The sequence below is a fragment of the Stegostoma tigrinum genome, chromosome 2 (assembly GCF_030684315.1).
Source record: "Stegostoma tigrinum isolate sSteTig4 chromosome 2, sSteTig4.hap1, whole genome shotgun sequence".
In the NCBI taxonomy this organism is placed as follows: domain Eukaryota; kingdom Metazoa; phylum Chordata; class Chondrichthyes; order Orectolobiformes; family Stegostomatidae; genus Stegostoma; species Stegostoma tigrinum.
Window position 1 is genome coordinate 25,260,066 of NC_081355.1, and position 21,056 is coordinate 25,281,121.

Here is a 21,056-nt window from a genome sequence, read left to right on the forward strand (position 1 = left end):
TTAGTAGGATAACAGGTCAGCACAACAACATTGGCTGAAAGGCCTGTACTGTGCTGTAGTGTTCTATGTTCTATGTTCAATGATATTACCATCACTGAATCCTCCAATATCAACATCTTGAGGGCTACCATTGATCAGAAACTCAACTGGGCTCACCACATATACACAGTGACTACAAGATCAGGTCAGAGACGAGGAACATTGTGCTGAGTAACTCACCTTCTGACTTTCCAAAGACTGTCCACCATCCACAAGGCACAAGTCTGCAGTGTGATGGAATACTCTCTACTTGCCCCCCAAAAAAACTCAAGAAGCTTGACAGCATCCAGGACAAAACAGTCCGTTTAATTGACTTTACACCCATGAGCATGTTCTCCCTTCACCACTGACGCTCGATATCAGCAGTTTATACCATCAACAAGATGCAGTGCAGAAATTCAGCAAATATCCTCAGATAGCAGCTTCCAAACCATGACCACCTCCATCTATAAGTACAAGGGCAGCAAATATATGAGAACACCACCACTTTCAAGTTCCCCTCCAAGCCACTTACATCCTGACTTGGAAATATATCACCATTCCTTTACTGCCACTGGGTCAAAATCCTGGAATTCCCTCCCTAATGGCATTGTGGGTCAATCCACAGTGGGTGGACTGCAGTGGTTCGAGAAGACAGCTCACTACCATCTTCTCAAGGGCAACTAGGGACAGGAAATAAATGCGGGCCAACTATGAATAAATAACAAATGAATAAATAAAAACAGTGATCCCGATTTTCCTACCAAAATAATTAATGGAGAACGCCATTAAATTGCGATGTGCTTATGCCCACAATAGGAAAATTATGCCAAAAAGAAAAACCTCCTGAGTTGAGAATCTCTACGAATTGCTGAATAAATTGTGCTGCATTTCCACTGTAAGGCTCCCTGATTTACGAATGTCTGACTTATGAATACTTGTACTTACGAATGCAATCAGGTACAGTGGTGTAATTTTAAAGACCTGACATACAAACATTTCCTACACTGGAAATCTGAAAAAAAGAAATGCTGGAGAAACTCAGGAAACCTGGCAGCATCTGTGGAGAAACAAAGTTAACATTAGATCTGCTATGACTGTTTTTTTTTCAGACTGAAGTAACCTGAAAATAATGTTTTCATGTTGTTGACACACGGGGAGAATAAGTGGCCGGAATGAACAGAGCCCCATTCTTACAACTCAACAAAGTGTCATTCTTCTATCCATTCATCAGAGAATGTCTTAACTAATCACAGCCAACTGTTTTTCCTTTACTTTAGTATTTCTCATGGATTATCCTGACAAGTGCAAGATGAGAAGTTTCTACAAAATGACATTTTTCAGCAAATCTCTAGTTCAGTGCAGCCAAATGACCCAATGGCATTTATGTACCTCTACGGTTATTTACCCTCACCAGCTCAAAAAGAGAATAATTTAAACGACTAGGTTTTATTCCAACAGCAGAAAATTTGTTAAAGTCTTTTTTGAACTTGATTATTTTTATTATGTCGCTTTTGTTTTTCTTTCTCAATTTAATTTCCCATTCCATTCCAATTTTTTCCTGTTTGAAGTATCTTTAATTCAGCTTCTCATTATTCATGTTCTTATTCTTCAATCATCAAAATCACATTGGTTAAGCAGATAGACAATTGGCCCTATTTTTAACCAAGGTCTCACGTGTGCCATTGTCCTTTTCACTCCATTTTTAGTTCAAAACACCAGCAATTACAAGACAACAGATTTAAAATCTGAAGATTAAGGAAAAAAAAATCTAACAGTTGCAGAACGAGATGTCCCAACCCTACAAGATCTGGACTTTTTGTGCCTCTATTGTCATGAATTTAGTAACCAATGCCCCTCAGCATTTTTATTTCAATAAATTGCAGATTTTCTACCTATAATTTTCTTTTGCTCATAAGCCACTGTGGGGCTCACTGCTCCATTGAAATGCCAAATTTACTACACAACGACACAACCTGTGTTACAAAGTTCTCTCAAATCCAGTCTAGGTACCTCAGGCCTTATTCTTGACAGATCATATCATCCAACCAATATCATCCCAAACAAAAGATGATGGCAAATTAAAAAGCAAAATGATACAGAGAAGTAAATGTTACAAGTTAGCACAGGTCATCAACCAACAGGTCCCAGTTCAGAATTCAAAGTCTATGTGCCAGATTTGTGGTTCAAACAAGTTCCCCAATTATTTTAACTGAGGTCCCCAAATTCCCATAAACAATTCTATTGCATGAATCTTATGTGCCGGGGGGAGTTCACAGTTCCAAAGCATACAAGTTTAGAAAGAGAAATTAGACTTATTTTTGTTTATTAATTAAGAAATGCAAATTGGGGCCACAGACATATGGTCATTTATCTGATTAGTAGTGACTTCACGCAAGGGTCAAAGAGAGTAACATAGACTTAAAAAATAATAATGGTGCAGGTATTGTGAACAAGTTTGGGAACCCTATTGCCGAACCTGATCAGATTAATAAGTATTCACATAATTAAAGGTGTGTTCTGTGCTGGAGAGTCAAGGACTGGCCTCCGGTTACAAACATAATCAGAAATCCACTAATCCAGCAGCAAAGAAATTCTGCAGAAACAATCTTTCCCTCTTTTTTAGTCATCAATGTGCCATGTTCTTATGATTTAAATGTCCAGCGGAGCTGGCAGGCCCTACAATTGGAGCTGTCAAAGTTAACGTGTGGGCTTCAGATGGACGAGGAAGGATACTGTGCCAGCTGGATAAGGTCAGATAATCTCCAGGTAGCTGGAGTGCTGGGTGGGTAGATTGCTAGGCAATTGAAAAAGTGACTGAGGCAGGTCACGGGGTGGAGGATTGCTGGGTCCGAAAAATGGGAGGGGGTTGTCAGTTCTGGACACCACCAGCCTAGTTGGCAGGTCACAGGGGTTGTCAGATTAGGAGTTTACGTCAAGACCAGCAGGGTTGGGTCAAGAATTGGTTGTCAGTAGTCTGGGGAATATGTGCAGGTAGCTAGGCAGAAAGGACAATACAGTCTTCGGGGGCAGACACTTTATGTAGAAAATAGCTGCTGGTTCGAGCAGATCATATGATATCAGGTCTTGAGGGGATCTGGCCAGAGGATGACCATAAAGTTTCTGGGGGGGAGGTAAGGTGATGTAAGAGGTCAGTTTTAAACTCATGGAGTTAGACGTTTAGGGAATTGTGCATAATTCCACGTTCACCTTTAATGCATGCTGCTCCAACTACTAGCTCACTGGCCATTAGAGTACCTGGACCATTCTGTTAATAGGGAGACAATCAGGCTTCAGTGCTCATTGAAGTCAGGACACATGCCCTGCTTTGTAATAGTGGCTGGAGATCTCTTATATCTACTTGACAGACAGGGTTTTGGCTTCTTGTAGCATCTTATAAGACTGCTCGGGAGTGTCAGCTTGGATCACATGCTGGAATTTGTATTTCAAATCATGAACCCACCAATATGTGATTCAAATAAGAATGCTAGCAAGTGAACCATACATGGCAGTTTTGGAAGATCTAACCCAATACGTCTTCACAAACTGATTATTCAATTTAGTGCAACTGTTACATGCATTTGTTCAGAGTTTATTCATTTGAAAAGATTTGGCAAAAAATGTAGGATGCCTTATTGATTATATTCCAGCATTGGTTCTTAGTCTTACATTAAGTAAACCCATTAGAGGTCTTATATTTACAAAATATCTTCTTGGTCAACTTATCAGTCAACTATTAAGATGTCACACTTTCTTAGAAAAGACATTATTTACTGCACTGGAGCCTCAAAAGAATTGAAGTGACCCAACAGCAATTAAATTCAACATCTCACATCAGTTTACTTGATTAGAATTAAGCAGATAGGCAATTAGAAAATACATTACACACTACTTTTTCCAAAACATCCAGAGCATCTTTTAATTTACTGTAGACAATGTTGCAGTTGGAATTCTGATAGAAAGCCAATAGAATGTATTGTTATCCATGTTCTCCCAAGCACAGTCAAAACAAAAACACAAAGTAAACAAGAGCAATCATTTTAACAGAGAAAGTTCCCCAAAATTGGTTAATAATTAATCCATCCAATAGGCAGAACACACAACATCTAATTATATTTGGTAACATCAACCAAAAGAAAATAAATGCCCGCATTCTGAATTCATATTATGAAATGGAACTGAAGTCTTAACTCAGCAACCTTCTCAACTTAAGACTACTATTTTGAAAGAATAAAACTTGATCCCAGTCATAGAATATTATATTCTACACTATTAAACTGTGCATTAGAATACTGGGAGAAGTCATGATGTTACTTCTACCTAAAATGCTTACATTTCAAGCAAAACTTGGAATGTGTTGATATAACCACACCTAAATCATTGAAACACTCAATTTAATGTGTTTGTGCAGCTTTATAATAGGCCCTAGCCCTTCCAGATGATAGGGTAAAAGAAGGGGAACACTGCTGAGGTAGGACATAAAATTCCTTGAAATAAACGTGCTCCTGGAATTTAACCAAGCACTCAGTCGCTTGTGCCTCAGTAACAACTGTGATCCTTCCATGACAGAGAAAAGCCTGCATGACTCTAACATCTTACATTCTTAAAGCTTTTCTGCATTAATCAACATTGTTTTCGTGTTATCACTTCAAGGTACAGAGTTCTGGAACTTTTCCTATAAGTCAAAAGGTTGTCAACATAGCATGTTTTCTTTGGGTGACTTAAGTTTGTTTAGTCTCTAAGTTTAGTACGAACGCATCCGCGTAAAGTTTTATATTTCGAAATGAAAAGGTAGTATCACTAACATTGGCTAATTAGCTGACTGGCTCCTTGCCAAGTGTGATTGGTCAGTGTTATAGATTGGGGCAAAGTTACATGTGGAGGATCAAGCTGTTGGATTACATCACAGGTTCCGAAAAGGACCATAGAGAAGACATTGTACTGCCACTGTATACATTAAAAACTTTACTAGAATGTAGGATAGTTTCAGAGGACTTGAAGACATGTAATCTTACTGCTGTTTAATAATGTGAATATCCTGTACCACAAATTAGTGAACTATTTTTGCCAACATTACAGTGTCAGAGACATAGAGCATAGAAACAAACCCTTCTGACAGACACATCCATGCCAACCAGATATCCTGAATTTATCATCTAGTCCCATTTGCCAGCTTTTGGCCCACATCCCTCTAAATCCTTCCTATTCAGGTACCCGTCAAGATGCCTGTTCAACGTTGTAATAACTCACTGGGGGAGGAGGCTCCACAAATGACCCCATCCTCAATGTTGGAAGAGCCCAGCACATCAGTCCAAAAGTTGAGGATGAATCATTCACAGCATTATTCAAGCAGAAGTGCCAAATGAATTATCCATCTCGGCCTCCTCCAGTGGTCCTCAGCATTACAGATACCAGTCTTCAGCCAATTCGATTCACTCTACATGATATCAAGAAATGGTTGGAGACACTGGTTACTGCAAAGGCTCCAGACTCTGACAACATTCTGGCAATAGTACTGAAGATTTGTGCTCCAGAACTTGCCACTCCCTTAGCCAAGCTGTTCCAGTACAGTTACAACACTGGTATCTACCCAACAAAGTGGAAAGTTGCCCATGAATGTCCTGCACACAAAAAGCAGGCCAAATCCAACCTGATCAATTATTACCCCATCAGTCTACTCTCAATCATCAGTCAAGTGATGGAAGGTGTTCTCTACAGTGCAATCAAGCAGCACCTGCTCAGAAATAACCTGCTCAGTGATGCACAATTTGTGTTCCGCCAGGGCCACTCAGCTCCTGATCTAATTACAGCCGTGGTTCAAACAAGGACAAAGAAGCTGAATTCCAGAGGGGAGGTGAATGTAATAGCCCTTGACTTCAAGGCTGCATTCCACCAAGTGTGGTGTCAAGGAGCCCCAGCAAAACTGAGCATCAGAGGCAAGCTCTCCAGTAGTTGGAGTCGTACCTGGCATGAAGGAAGATGGCTGAAGTTGCAGGAGGTCAGACATCTCAGCTCCAAGACATCTCTGCAGGAGTTCCTCAGGGTAGTGTCCTAGGCTCAACCATCTTCAGCTGCTTCATCAATGACCTTCCCTCTACCATAAGGTCATAGTGGGGATGTTTGTTGACGATTGCACAATGTTCAGCACCGTTCATGACTCCTCAGATACTGAAGCATTCCATGTTCAAATGCAATGAGATCTGGCCAACATCCAGGCTTGGGCTGTCAAGTGGCAAGTGGCATTCGTGCTACCCAAATGCCAGGCAATGACCATCACAAATAAGAGGCAATTTAACCATCACTATTCGATGGTATTACAATCCCCCAATTCGACATCCTCGGGGTTATCACTGACCAAAAGTTCAACTGGACTCAGCATATAAACACAGTGGCTTTAACAGCAGGCCAGAAGTGAGGAATACTGCAGCGAGTAACTCACTTCTTGGCTCCTCAAAGCCTGTCTACCATTTACAAGGCACAAGTCAGGAGTGTGTTGGAATACTCCGCATTTGCCTGGATGATTGCAGCCCCAACAACACTCAAGACGCTTGATACCATCCATGACAAGGCAGGCTGCTTGACTGGCACTACATCCACAAGTATCCTTTCACTTCAGTACTATCTACAAGATGCACTGCAGAAATTCACCAAAGATCCTCAGACAGCACCTTCCAAACCCACTACCACTTCCATCTAGAAAGACAAGGGCCTATACAGCTGTAACATCACATCCGAACTCCTTAATGCACTCACCAATATAGGCAAGCATACCATATGCCTCTTCACTACACTACCTGTGACTCCACCTTCGAGGAACAAGAACCTACACCCCCAGTGTGTCTTCATTTGGCAACACCCCCAAGGACCCTACCATTAAGTTTATAAGTCCTGCCTTGATCAGCCTTACCAAAATGCAACATCTCATACTCATCTAAATTAAACTCCATCTGCTACTCTTTGGCACATTAATCCATCTGATCAAGGTCCTGCTGTACTCTCAGGTAACCTTCTTCACTGTCCACTACACCAACAATTTTGGTGCCATCCACAAACTTACTAAACATACCTCCTATATTTACATCCAAATCATTTATGGAAATGACAAAAAGCAGTAGACTCCAGCACCGATCCTTGCAGCACACTACTGATCACAGGCCTTCAGTCTGAAAATCAACCCTCCAACACCACCTTCTTTCTCATACCTTCAAGCCGATTTAGTATCCAAATGGCTAGCTCTCTCTGGATTTCAAGTGATCTAACCTAGCTAACCAGTCTACCATGCACAGCCTCAAACAGTTTGCTGAAGTCCATATAGACAATGTCCAACGTCCACCATCTGCCTTCCATTTTCTGTCACTGCTTCAAAAAAACTCAATCAATTTATAGAAAAAAAAGGTAACAGAATCAAAGTAAAAGATAAGTGGGGAAGCATTCGGAATTGAAAATGTAAAGCAAATACAAAGATTTCATAACAAAAATTTATGCTTCACCAACCTTGTTGAAATCTTCAAAGTTTAACTGTAAACATGAATAACACAGACAATTTGATACACTTGAATATCCAAAGTGCAAGATAAAAGTACCCGAATGAAAACCAATTACTGAGATCTGACCATGTGGCGTTAGAAAACAAGTAGCAGAAATAAATAGCTGGTGTCAAAGCAGAGCATTAGATTTAGTCATTCAGGCTAACACAAGGTGAAAAACGGTACTCAGCACATATCAATGTTGTGAACATTGCTGTTCATCACTAAAGTGATTCAAACTGGGGAATCTGAAGTGTAATTTCAAATGTGAAAATAACAATTTGGGGCTCAGGATAAAGCTGACCATGAGGAAGACTGCAATAAAATAAATTAATAAGCTTGCATGCAAATGGAAAGTGAATTTCAATTTAGACAGAAGAAAGACAGCACACTATGGGAGGAGGAATAATGAGACCATATATTCTATGAAAATCAAGTTCAAATGGGACAGAAGAGCAAAGAGATCTGGTGTGCACATTCACTTATTGAAAGTAGCAACACAAAATAGAGCATTTTAAAAAACTGTAAACAAGTCATGGAAATTCATTTTCAACAAGACTGAATTGAAAGGAGAAATGTGGAATTTTGGTTTGAATATAAATGAAGAATTAGAATTAGGTTTACTTTCATGCGCACTCAAGTACAGAAATACAGTGAAAAGTTTACAATGCTGCCCCTCGTGGCGCCTTACCTCGGAACAAATCTTAGATACAAAATAGAGAAATGAAGAAGAAAAAAAGTTACATTACCTTACAGTGATTGTATAGGTTACATAAAGGATACAGTCAAACTACTGGGGGACAAAAAGACTTTACAAGGATGGTACAAGTAGAGAGGTCATTCCTGCCAGTAAAGGTGGAGTACAGTAGGATTCTTCCACTAAAAGAAAAGACTTAGATGATCTAATAGATGTCTTTAAAGTTATTAAAAAGTTTGATAGGGTAAGCAAAGATGTTACCATTTTTGGTGCAGTCCAAAACTAAGTGCCATACATACAGGGAAGTCAAATAAGGTATTTAGGAGAAGCCTCTCTCCATACAAAGAACAAAGAACAATACAGAACAGGAAAATGCCCTTTGGCCAACTATTAATTAAAACTGGAATGAGCTACAACATGGAGAAATTACAGGAACTTTTAAGAAGGAAGTTTTAAAGAAGGGAAACAAAACAGAAATGCTGGTTGTGAAGTAAGATAGAAACAGGCTATTGTACAGCATAAGTATGAGATTTGATAGGCCAATTAAGAAAAACAGCCCATTTCTGTGGTATAAATTCGGCATAATCCTACATATAGAACTTTCTTAGACTTTTTTTTGTTTTACAGTATAGCTGCAGTATCTAGAACATTAATCTCTTGTTACTTAAATTCAACATCTTTGATTAGTTCCATGATGTCTAATCAGAATGTTAACAGCATAGTTAAATGCAAAATTAAATCTAATGGATGATTTTAGTCTCGGAAACCTTTCACAAATCACTCTTCTGATTTGTCCCACTCATCTGTGACTATAAAGTAAGTGTTTGAGAAAACCATTATACATATACACGCTCTCTCAGACAGAACTGTAATGGGAAGAGGAAGAACCAGTCTAAGGTTTCCCCCACCAACACCATGCAGTTTCTTCAAACTAACCAGACTCTTTCATTCCATTCCCAACCATTATGGAGCTAATCTACCTTCCAATCTCTTTCACTCAACCAGATTAAGGCTGACAAGGAACACAAGGTAGCAAGAGGATAGGGGCTCTATATTCCAAACTCACCATTGTGAAATGTATCCAAAATGTCACTCAGCAATGACATCAGACAGGCAGGAACTTCTACGGTTAGCAATCACACAATGCATGATACACATTTCACTGATAACACATCAAAATCTATAGGCCATTGTGGTCAGCCTGAGTTAGGTTTTAAATTCCATTTTCTAAGGATTTCTTGGGAGCTGCAATGAATGACAGCCTTCATCCTACATATCTCAGGACTCCTGACCTCGCATTGCCTTTCTCTCTCAGCAATGACACCCTTAAGGAACACTTTTCACTCTCCCTGCCATTCTAACATTATCCTGAGAATTATCCAGCTTTTCAGCACAGATGTATTTACTGCTCATGCCCGCAAGCACTCCTCCCATGCCCCAACCACCGCCTCCCCGTAAAAAGAAAGCACATATGCTGGTTTCAGCCAAGGTAGTATCATCAGTTATTTAAAAAGGCCATGGGGGCTTAGACAAATTCTCCATGGCACATTTCCTTAGGCCTCTCCAGCACAGCAACACAAGCACACTACAACTGAAAATTGACCGCAATGTAATGTGTTTAAAATCATATTTCACATTAGGAATATATTACAGGAAATTTTCATTTAATGGATGCAATGAAGAAACACACCCATGATGCTGCCCACAAGTAAAGGTGTGGTGGGGAGAAGGGATAAGGAGGGAGATGATCTTCTCCTAGTGGAGATAGCTTTAGACATTGTTCTGAAGGACCCAGGGTGAGAAGCAGAAGGTCTTTCAGGAGGGCATTTCAAGGAGTGCAATTTCAAGGCAGATTGTCTGTCATTGAAGGTAGAAAATTAAAATAAATTATATTCAGAGCAGCTTAAAATTGATTAATGGAAAAATCTATCAGATACAAAAGTGGAGGGTGACAAGGATGGTGTAATACTACTGAGAAATCTGTAGGCAATGATTTTGAAATTAACATATTGAAGAAAAGGAGAATCAGTTTTGAACTGAAAGAGTTAACTTTATGGGTGTGGACACGATGAAAGACAGGACATAAATGGCAGTATTATGGTTCAGTTGGATGTTATGGGGAGAGCGAAGCAAGATAGCAATTAAGAAACTGAGTCTAGAAGTACAAATGAAGTCTGGAGACTAAAGGAAGAGCATAAATTAACCCTGATAAAGTCCAAAGTGTTAGGTGCTTTCTAATCAAATTGCTCAGATGTTATTACATACCACGGGTGCAGGTAGGTCTTGAACTGGTATCTCCTGGATGAGAGGTAGGGACACTACCACCACACCAGAACAGCACCAGGTTGAAGGAATTGGATATGAAAATCAGCTCCAGGTCAAAACTGCACACTGTTCTTCCCAATTTGCAACTGGAGGAACCTTTGACAATGAGCAGAAAATGAAGAGTTCAAGGAAGTAGAAACATAAAGCTTGCATGTCAGTTATCAGCATTCATATGGAAATCAATCCAATGAGTATGTAACTTTGAAAACAAAACCAGGAATCACTGATGAAATATTAACAAAGTCGATGTGAACAGACAAGCCCAAATACCCACTGTGATAACGGTAAAACTGTGGTATCCCATAAATTGCTAAATTATTACATGACTTCTACTCAAACTATTAATGTGCTGCAGATTGAGAGTTAGATTAATTTGGACTGAACAAGACCTGCAGACAGGATGTTTTACAATTAGTTATTATGAAGAGAGTTCAAGATTTCTACTGAAATTTTATTGCATAGATGAAACATGTAATAGAGTTTTCATGTTTAAAACAAATCTAACCTGCATTATGATTCATTGATGGAACATTTAACTTGCAAATAACAATCTGATCAGCAGACTCTAATTTTCAGCACTTCTGCCGAAGCTCAAAATACAGAGAGTGGCATCAAATTGGGTGGTGAGTGTAAGGAGGATACCACAAAACACACACTGCATCCAAGAGCATTGAATGGGAAGTTATTCCTTTGACACCTATTTCCATGAGGATAGAAATAAAGCGAGTATTAATTCTCCATCTTCCATTTGGCAACTGAGTTCCGCTGATGGCTAAGCTATTTGGAGTGGTGAACCACATGAAAAGTAAAATTTATCTCCAGCCACAATGATGTTAATAATTAGTAAATCAGAGTTAGGCCATCTGATAGGGGCAGTATAAAATGGCCTCTGCATCACTGTATTTGCGATTACAATTTTTTAAAAAATCAGCGAGGTTCCCACATCTTTCATGCCCACCTCCAGGTCAATTGCTTGCTGACAGCTATTTGTCCAGATTCACTTGTAATTAACAGACATTTGACTAAGATCCTCGAGGTTAACTAGGTCAATCATTTTCGGAATAGGAGAGAACAAAATCATTAATCGGATTTGTACTGTTAGAAACATGGTGTATTAACTATTTAGATTGATAATTTACCATTAACCAATAGTAAACTGCAACTTAAATAAAAACAAAACAAAAGAACTGTAAATACTGGACATCAGAAACAAAAACAGAAATTGCTGGGAGAAGTCTGCAGATCTGCCAATATCTGTGGACAGAAATCTGAAGAAGGGTCATTAGATCCGAAACGTTCATTTTAATTTCTGTCAACAAATACTGCCAGATCTGCCGACTTTTTTCCAGCAATTTCCGCGTTTGTTTAAATTACAACCTGTTCTGTTTCTCGTCCAGCATGAAAACTTCAAATTGTGAAACGGGCATTTGCAACAGCAAACAATCACTGGTAAACTAAATTAATCACAACTTTCAGAATGTAACCTTCTCTCACAGTGCGACCCCCCAAAAAAGAGGTTTGCAATGCTGAAATTATAGTGACAAGTGGATAAACAGCGCTTCAGGAAGAAACACTCATGGGTTTTGAACGACACTTCAGAAGCGCTGTTTAAGTACCGCTAGACCCCCTTCATTCTCTTGAAGCTGAATCTTGCTATTTGGTCCCCAGATGTAATCAGAGCATCAGCCTCGGCAAAGCATACGGAACACTTCCCTGTTAATCACCCACCACTTGATGCTGAGAGAAATGCCAACAGTGCATTCTATTCCCTGTTGCTTTATTGGGGTCAGGCTTAAGAGATTCCCTATCCTTATCCGATACAAAAAAAAAGCTTTAATTACATTACGAGTAGATGGCATGTTTTGGACGCGGCTGAGCGAACCAGTTTCTTCCCCCTCCACTCGAGAACCAGCGTTTGAAGATTTCTCATTGGATTAATCAGACCTGACTTTTCCCTTTATTATTTCTGCTCGATCCACACGCTGGTAGACAAGATCGATAACAACCTCCCATCGAGAGAGGGGGTGGGGGCAGGAACGCATAGAGGGAAAAAAAACCCACAGGTTTTCTAACTCTCGACGCACAGTAATGCTCTAAGCAGCAAAATCGCATTCATTCATATTCTAATAACTATGTTAACGCCGGAGCGCCCTTGATAACGTCGCGCCCAAATGATGGCGAACTTAAAAAAAACAGCATCAGCATCTTAAAATGCTAGAATTCTGAATTCTTGATTAGAAAGAAACAGGAACTGCGAACTTGCCTGAAGGCTTAATAAAATAAATGGGGTTAAGTTAATATTTTGTGTTGTAATCTTTTTGTCCAAGCATAAAATTGAAGCCATCACGGTAAAATGATATCCGGTAAATACAGCCCGATACTTTTTTTCCTCCCTCTCCAATGTTATACAGTAGTTTTTTTTCATACAATATACATGAAATACAATGTAATGTCTCCATCCCACCTCAGACAGGGCTCCTGTTCCCGTCTTCCGCCGGTCGCGCACACACTGATGCAAGACGTCAGCAGCATTTAAGAAGCCGCATGATTAAAAAAAAGTATGATGTACTCTCTTCCTTTGATTAAATAAAAACGATCTTAAAACATAAACACACCGAAGAACTGTCCGGATCTGAGGCAATTACAGCAGCCCCATTCGACAATGGAGGGACGAGGCTGGAGGACAGTCAGAACAGAGCCATTAAATATTCAAAATATCACATTTCCATTAGCGTTGTCGTTCAGTGGCAAAGCTAATTTTAATTTCTGGCTGTTTGTGTGCGCAAAAAGAGAGCGTGAATTGTACTGCCAGACCCCGTTTAAATTTTAGATCGAAACATCATGCCCTCTCTCCCTCTCATCCCCCTCTCCCAAATACAAGGAGGATCACTTCTGTTTCAATCTCTTCCTAAACCCTACAAAAAAAATTCTAATGACAAGAAACCAGCAGAGAGAGATTTACCGTCTTTGTGTGTGTGTGTGTGGCCGTCTTGTTTAACTCTGACGATTTAAACAAAAACAACCCCAAACTGGATGCTTGACGAGAAAGAGGAAGGCAAGAAAAGATGTCGTTTCATTTGGACTTACCGAGTCCGCGTGCCTCCAGGTAACGCCGGGGTGGACTGAGGTGGAGGAGTGGTGGAAGGAAAAAATAAAGTGTGCTTTTTTTGTTGAAAATAAAATAATAAAAGAAACACAAAAAAAATCCTAGAGAGGGTGCACACGAATCATCCTATCAGGGCAGAGCTGAGAGGGAGGCACGAGCTGTAGCAACATCAGCAGCATCCGGCAAACCAGTGTTAAGAAGCTCCCACTCTCAAGTGGTAACAGTGTAGTGGAGCTAGCCCAGACGCTGCTAGAAACTCCCCCACCTCCTCCCTCCGTCTCTCGCGCTACCTCCAGACTCCAACAAGAGAAGCGGGAGAATTTCTCTCCGTCTCTGCGCAAACGCGATACCTCCCTCCTTCCCGCCCTGTCTCCATATGGATCGCCCAATCTGAGTAGCAGGCAGCGGCGGCAAGGCCCGTCTCGCCCCCAATCTTGAGTCCAACAGCCTGCTCAAGGACCGACTGGTGGTCAGTGGACAGTTAGAGTTCAAGCGCTTCTTCCAGCAGCTCACCCCCCCCCCCCGCCCCATTAGGCTCTGAGGAAGGGTCGCTAGACCGGAAACGTTAACTCAGATTTGTCTCCACACATGGTGCCAGACTGCTAAGCTTGTCGATAATAATTTAATTGTTCCCCTCTCCTTCGGTCTTTGCTTCTGCGACTTTCTTGCTTATTGAAGGGGAGTTCTGCCAAACTACTTATTCCCCACCCCAACCCCCAGCAAGATTTGAATGATTTTGTTTGAATGTGTCTGACTGCATCCTGTTGCACTTTTGTATCATGGTTGTGGAAAGATCTGAACGCCCCAAGACTTTCCTGGGTTAGAGGGAAAGGGGGAGTTGGGGTTTGGGAATTAAAGCAGGGGTCAAGATTGACAACTGAAAGCCGAGGCAAAGTGTGTGGCTTTCAAGCAGTTTGGATGAGAAAATGGTATTAAGACGGGGGCGGGGGGGGGGGGGGGGGGGGTTGGGGGGCTTTGCAGAAAAACCGGGTAGACTTTTGAAATTGCAGAGGTAGTGCCCCTACTGCTGAACCAGGAGGGTCTAGGCCCGAAACGTCAGCTTTTGTGCTCCTGAGATGCTGCTTGGCCTGCTGTGTTCATCCAGCCTCACATTTTATTATCTTGGAATTCTCCAGCATCTGCAGTTCCCATTATCTCTGGTCCAAGTTCCAACTGCTTCAGAGGTGTGCAATAATACCATTGAGCAGGCAGTTTAGAGGTTCACTGCAGGATTGGAGGGCAAATGGCCTGTTTCTGTGCTTTATTGTTCTTCGTTCTTTTGTATGAAATTAAAAAAAAGCACTGGCATATTCAAATAAAATAATTGCCGATGGTATGTTGAAAATGGAACCAAATTTGCTGGACATGCAAGTGTGTTAATACTCTTCGTTAACAGCTCATCTTTTAGCACACTTTCACCCCTCACCATGCTCCCACCCCCACCAAGAATTAATACTATTTTCCTAATCACCATAGTAAATAGAAAAAATGTAACTAGAGTTCAGGTGGAGTAGCTTCTGTAATTCAGCTGTAGAACTAGCAATCCAATACTCATTAGAAAATTCAAAATCAGTTTCACGCAAAAAGAGTTTTCACACTAGTCAATGAAGTTAAAATTGACACATTTAAATTACTTCATAAGTGTCTAATTTTAGTTCTGTTACCAAATTGGGAAAATAGGAACCGCTTCAGCCCCTTGGATCTGTTCCACCATTCACTAAGATTATGATTCAATGTATCCTAACTCTATCCATCCATTGCGGTTCCATGTATCGTAATGACCCTTAGCTGCCAGTAATCTATCAATGGCAGAGTTCAAATTATTATTAAACAAGTTTGTATTTCTGTGTAAGACAGTTTCAAAGTCTACCATCATTTGCATGAAGAACCATTTCCTACCTTTTCTGAATCGCCTGGCTCTACTTTTAAGGTTATGCCCATTTGCCCTAGACTCTGTAACTATTGAATTTTTTTTCTCTACCTACCTTGTCAATTTCTTGCATAAGCCAAAAAAACTTGATCAAGTGAACCTTCAGCCTTTACAGCCAAAAAAATACAAGCAGTCTTCTCATCATTTTGCCCTTGGAGCATGGGTAACATTCTGTCATAGAATCTATTATCAAGAACATGATGGAAGGACACATTTAAAACCCAATATAATTGGGCAGAGTCAACAGGTGTCCGTGAGGGAAATCATGTTTGAGGGTAACAAGCAGTGTCTGATAATGTAACCTATTTGGATTTTCAGAACAGTGTTGAAAAAGTGCTACACAGGACATTGGTACACACGATTTGGATTTATGGGAAGAGGATTATTTATTATTATTATCCTGATCAACAAACAGAAAACATTGTATTGGAATAAGGCAGAATGTTAGGGACTAAATTGTGAATTGTGACAAGGATCAGTATTAGAGATAACAAGGTGTAGAGCTGGATGAACACAGCAGGCCATGCAACATCATAGGAGCAGGAGAGCTGATGTTTCGGGCCTAGACCTTTCTTCAGTACTTGGGTCTCAGCTACTGAGAGCACATCTTGACTTGGAGAAAGGAGACAGGTGTAATATGTTTAAATTTACTGGTGATGCAAAGCTAGATGGAAACATCGTGAGATATAAAGAGGATTAAACAATGAAGAAGGGGACAGATAAGGAACCATTTATGGAAATGTTTCATGATCCAATTTGATGGATAGATTTAAAACCAGATTATTTTTATAAAATGAGAAAATCTTGGTGTTGTGAGGATCCTTTTTCTAAGCTCTCACAAAGATACCACTCATGTATAGCAAGTAGTTAGAATGGAAATGCGAGTGGCTCAGTGGTTAGCACTGCTGCCTCACAGCATCAGGGATTGGGGTCCAATTCCACCTTTGGATGACTGTCAGTAGGGATTTTGTGCTTTCTTCCCATTTGTGTGTGAATTCCCTCTGGGTCCTCTGGTTTCTTCCCACAGTCCAAAGGCGTACAGGTTGGTTGGATTGGTGATGGGAAATGCAGGGTTATAGGGGATGGTGTGGGGCAATGGGTCCAGAAGGAATGCTCTTCAGAGGTTGGTGTGGACTTAATTGGCAGAAGGTCCTACTTCCACACAGCAGGAATTCTATAATTGAAATGGTAAGTTAGCCTTGATTATAAGGGAGTTTAAATATCATCGTAAGAAAGCATTACTGAAATAAAATGACTTTGGAGAGAACCGGAATATTATATGATTTTGTCTCCTTCCCAAAGAAGAATGTACTGCCTTGGAAGAAGTGCCACTAAAGTTTATTGGATTATTACTTGGAAAAAGAGGATGAGCCCATGATAGAAAATTGATAGCTTGATCTTTAGATAAGAAGACTTTTAATCTTCTGCATTCGGAAGAAAAGGGGATGATCTGTTTGAAATCCATAAAATTCTAAAGAGGACTTAATATAGTAAATGCTGAGAGGCTGACTGCCCTGTACTGAAAGTCTTAGGATAACTCATTTAGAACTGAGGTGAGAAGAAATTTCTTCACTCAAAATGTTGTGAATCATTGAAATTATCTATACAAGAAAACTGTAAATGTTTGCTCATATTTCTTATGTTTTGAATTTGTCCTGAATTTGTTGAAAAGGGCAATTATGCTCATTCTAAGACACAGTGCTCAGAACTACATTGCACTCCAGATGAAATGTCACCAGGGTTTTATGTTGCTGTAGCAAAACGTTACATTCTAGCTGCTGGTTATAAAGCATAATATTTCATTAGCTGTTTAGATTTTTTTTGTGACTGATGACTATAGTTTAGCGATCTTTGTATGAGGTTCACTAAATCTCATCCAAATTTTTGTTAACAATGGTATTTTATATTCTAAATGGCATAATTGGGGGTTTTGATGCCCTTTTGTATCTGCATGTTGCCCCTTGATTATATCATACAAAAATGCATTGTAAGGTTCCATGTGCACACTAATTGTACCTTCCTTGACCCATTTGTGGTGTCTAAATTATTGATCTGAGATCTGACAAAGAGTTTCTGGACTTGAAATGTTAACTCTGCTTTCTTCCCAAACATACTGCCAAGCCTGCTGAGTTTTGCCAGCAATTTCTGTTTTTGTTGTTGGTCTGTTCACGTGACAAAACATTTTTTCTCACAAAATTCTAAGAAGCCCAAAGCCATTGTCTTCAGTCACAGCTGCAAGTTCTATTTCCAAGCAATCTACCTTAATGGTAACTCTAAACCAAGCTGCTTGCAACTTTAGTGTTACATTGACCTCAAGAGGACTTTATGATCATGTATTCAAGCTTTCATAACCATCTATTTCACCTTTGTAACATTGCCCAGCACTGCCTCTGTCTTAGCCCATATGCTACGGAAACCCTGATTCATTACTTCTCGATTTCACAACTTCAATGCAAGCATATCTGGTCTCCCGTATTCTACCTTTTGTAGCCTTGAGTTCACCCAAAGTGCTGCTGCTCGTGTCCTAACTATCAACAAGTCCCATTATTTCTTTGCTTCCTGACTAGCTCCCAGTTTAGCCACCCCGTGATTTTAAAACCCTTATCCTTGTTTTCAAAATCCTTCTTCACCACCTTCTCATTACCTTTCTCATTTCTAAAATCCTACAATCCTCTGAAATACCTTTGCTTCTCCAATTCTGTCCTCTTGAGTATTATAGATTTTAATTATGACATCATTGGTGTTCATTCCTTCAGTTGCCCTAGCCTTTAAATTCCTACATCTAAACCTCTCAGGGTCTCTTCCTCTCCAAGATATTCTGTAAAATAAGGACTTTGACTCAATGTCTGATCATCTTCCTTCCCAGTTGTTTTGGTGTCAAGTTTTGTTTGATTAGTCACCTATCCAAAGCCTTTGAACATTTCACTGCATTAAGTAAGCCATATAAATGTAAGTTGTTAGATATCTAAAAAAAAGAGCGCTTGGATGGAACATGGGGCAGAATTTCCCCATTTGCTATTAATGTTTTATCAAGTGAGATTCATAGCTTCCAATCTACCACGGCTTAGAGCAAATTTTTCATGCAATCTCCTGTTCTTCACCTCATTCATTGTACAACTGGGTTCACAGCTGGCTTTTTTACAGAATTGTGCACCCATAGAAGTGTAAGCACTTGCCATCATCAGGACCTTCTGGATTTTATGCCGATGGTTCCATTTTTAAAGGCGAGCTGCATATCACTTAAAACACTGCAAGCTAGGAACTAGCTGTTATAATATGGTACTCAACTTTTATTACCTAGTACATGACTGGAGAAAGGAAAACCTTACTGTCCACTTTGCAAACAGGGACTTTGTGTTGGTAAGTGGAGTGGTTGAGAGGAGAACTAGTCCTTTTGCTGCAGACCACAATAGAGGCCAAGCCATTTTGTTCCTCCCAGACTATTCACCTTTTCTGCCTTTTGCAATTTCTACACACGTCAATACTTTTCCAGCTTGTGCATGACCACCATCTGCCCGCCCATACACCTGTCTCACTCAACCCCTTCCCTTGTTTACTGCTGGAAAATTGTCCTACTCCATGGACTAATGTCTCCACAGGAGCCCAACTGACACACCCACAATCTCTGAAAGATTGCACGTGATCTGCTGCACTTGACATCCCTAAACTGGAATAGGACTAGCTTCTGGACTGACTGTGGTGGTACCCCTGACTATCTGTAGTCACCCTTTAGCCATTAAGGACTATTCTCTTTTAACTTGCACACATGCTAATGCTAGAAACACATACAATGTGTTTCCTATGGAAACTGTTGTCAAATGCTGTAGGTGTGAGGTGATGTAGCATACTACAACATAGCAAATGTCTACCCTGTTGACTGTTCAGTGCTCTCCACTGTGACAAACTGCTCGCCTTTCCCAATGCAAACCACAGAGGCTGGCAGCCTCCAACGAAGCACTAAGGACCTTGTGCACTAAGAAAGCTGTGTGACCCACTCAAACGTTGGTAGCCTATAAATCAGTGCTGAAGTCAGCAAGTGTGTGCTAGAAAACAAATTATAAGTAGAGAGAGAAGTTAATAGCCTTCAAATTAAAGCAAAGTGTCAGAGAGCTAAGAAATCAATGTATGGTCTTTAGAGGTAACCTGTGTAGGTGCATGAGATTCTGTATGTCCCTGCATACAAAATGACTTGGCAGAAGCATGCAATCATAGCTGTCCTGAGTTCAAAGTAAAATGTTGGAAGAGTTGAAGCAGTATGTGTGTTATTCGAGAAGGAGGCATGCTGTTTTGGTGAGGCTGGAGGTTTGCTGTTGTTGATGTGATGAAGGGTTGAAGACAATGGTAGCAGTAGAACCTCCAGGGATGCTGTTGTGAAGAAGCATTTGCGTTTTGGTTGGGACAGAAGTGTTCGGTGAGCTGCAGCCCTGCTGTAAACTACATGTTGTAAATTTGCACAGTCTAGTTTTTTTAGGGAAGGAAAAGAAACTTGAAAGAAGCATAGAAATAAGATGATTTGGCACATAAATGAGATGCACAGTCTTGAGAATAAAGTAGTTGGTGCTCAATGGTGAGATTCTGAAGTTGCCATTTAAGATTTGAGAGAAAAATCAGAGATCTTTCTTGACATTGAGATTCCAATTCTTAAAATCAAAATCACTGTATTTTCTCATCAAAGCTCAGTTCACATTAGGAAAGCAAATTCCATCCGTGGCCCTGATAGTTGGCTTACTATCATGAAAATGCAATATTATTTGATTGATTGGTACTGTTTTCCTTTGGGTGGGTTGAGCAAGAGTGAGAATTACTTGTCCAGACAAAGGAAAGTTATTTTTTTGTGTTCCATTTAGTGCTGATGTTTCTCTTACTCACTAAAAAGATCCAAAAAAAATTAAAAATAGGGCCTGAGAGAGGTCACAATGTTTTAATGGCATTTCCCAAACTAATGATTCCTACCACCCAGAAAGAAAAGGGTATGAGAGTATAATTACTCCCAAATTATTTTCCAAATCACATTCTGATGCAACTTATCTCTTCATCATTTTGTCAAAATCCTGGAACACCTTATGAAATGGCATTGTGGGAGTGCTGTCACCACATGGGTCACAAATTTTCAAAGAAAAAGGTCACTGCCATCTTTAGGGCAATTGGGTGTAGATAGCAAATGGACAGTAAAAGTTAGGCTTGCTTATAATCCTCCAATCAGAGAATGAACTTTAAAAGTCCTGAATTTGCGCTCGTACCTGCACAAGAAGTTGTGAAGTTTAGTACTGTATTTACAGAGGCCAGGACTTTGCACCATGAACAAGAATTCCAAACGTTATTCCTCCTGTCTTGGGTATCTGAGATATGAAGAGGTAGGGTTGCAAAAAGGGGCTTCAATAAAAGTCAGCAGAAATTCTCAAAAGTAGGAAGGGCGAGGGAATTTGCAGATCCTCAAAAAAATTCACGTTAACA

The 21,056-nt window shown here is 40.2% G+C and overlaps 1 protein-coding gene across 4 annotated transcripts in view; it reads right to left on the reverse strand.

Moving 5' to 3' along the window:
- Positions 1-13,963, reverse strand: part of LOC125448871 (catenin delta-2-like) — a 1,175,930-nt gene extending 1,161,967 nt beyond the window's left edge. The window contains exon 1 of one of the 4 annotated variants that reach the window (XM_059652900.1): positions 13,654-13,963. The gene's annotated coding sequence lies outside the window, so the exon portion shown is untranslated. Of the gene's footprint in view, positions 1-12,407; positions 12,431-13,030; positions 13,129-13,528; positions 13,563-13,653 lie in introns of those variants that run through there. The other 3 variants (XM_059652905.1, XM_059652902.1, XM_059652911.1) reach the window with 3 other exon arrangements.
- Positions 13,964-21,056: the final 7,093 nt, after the last annotated feature.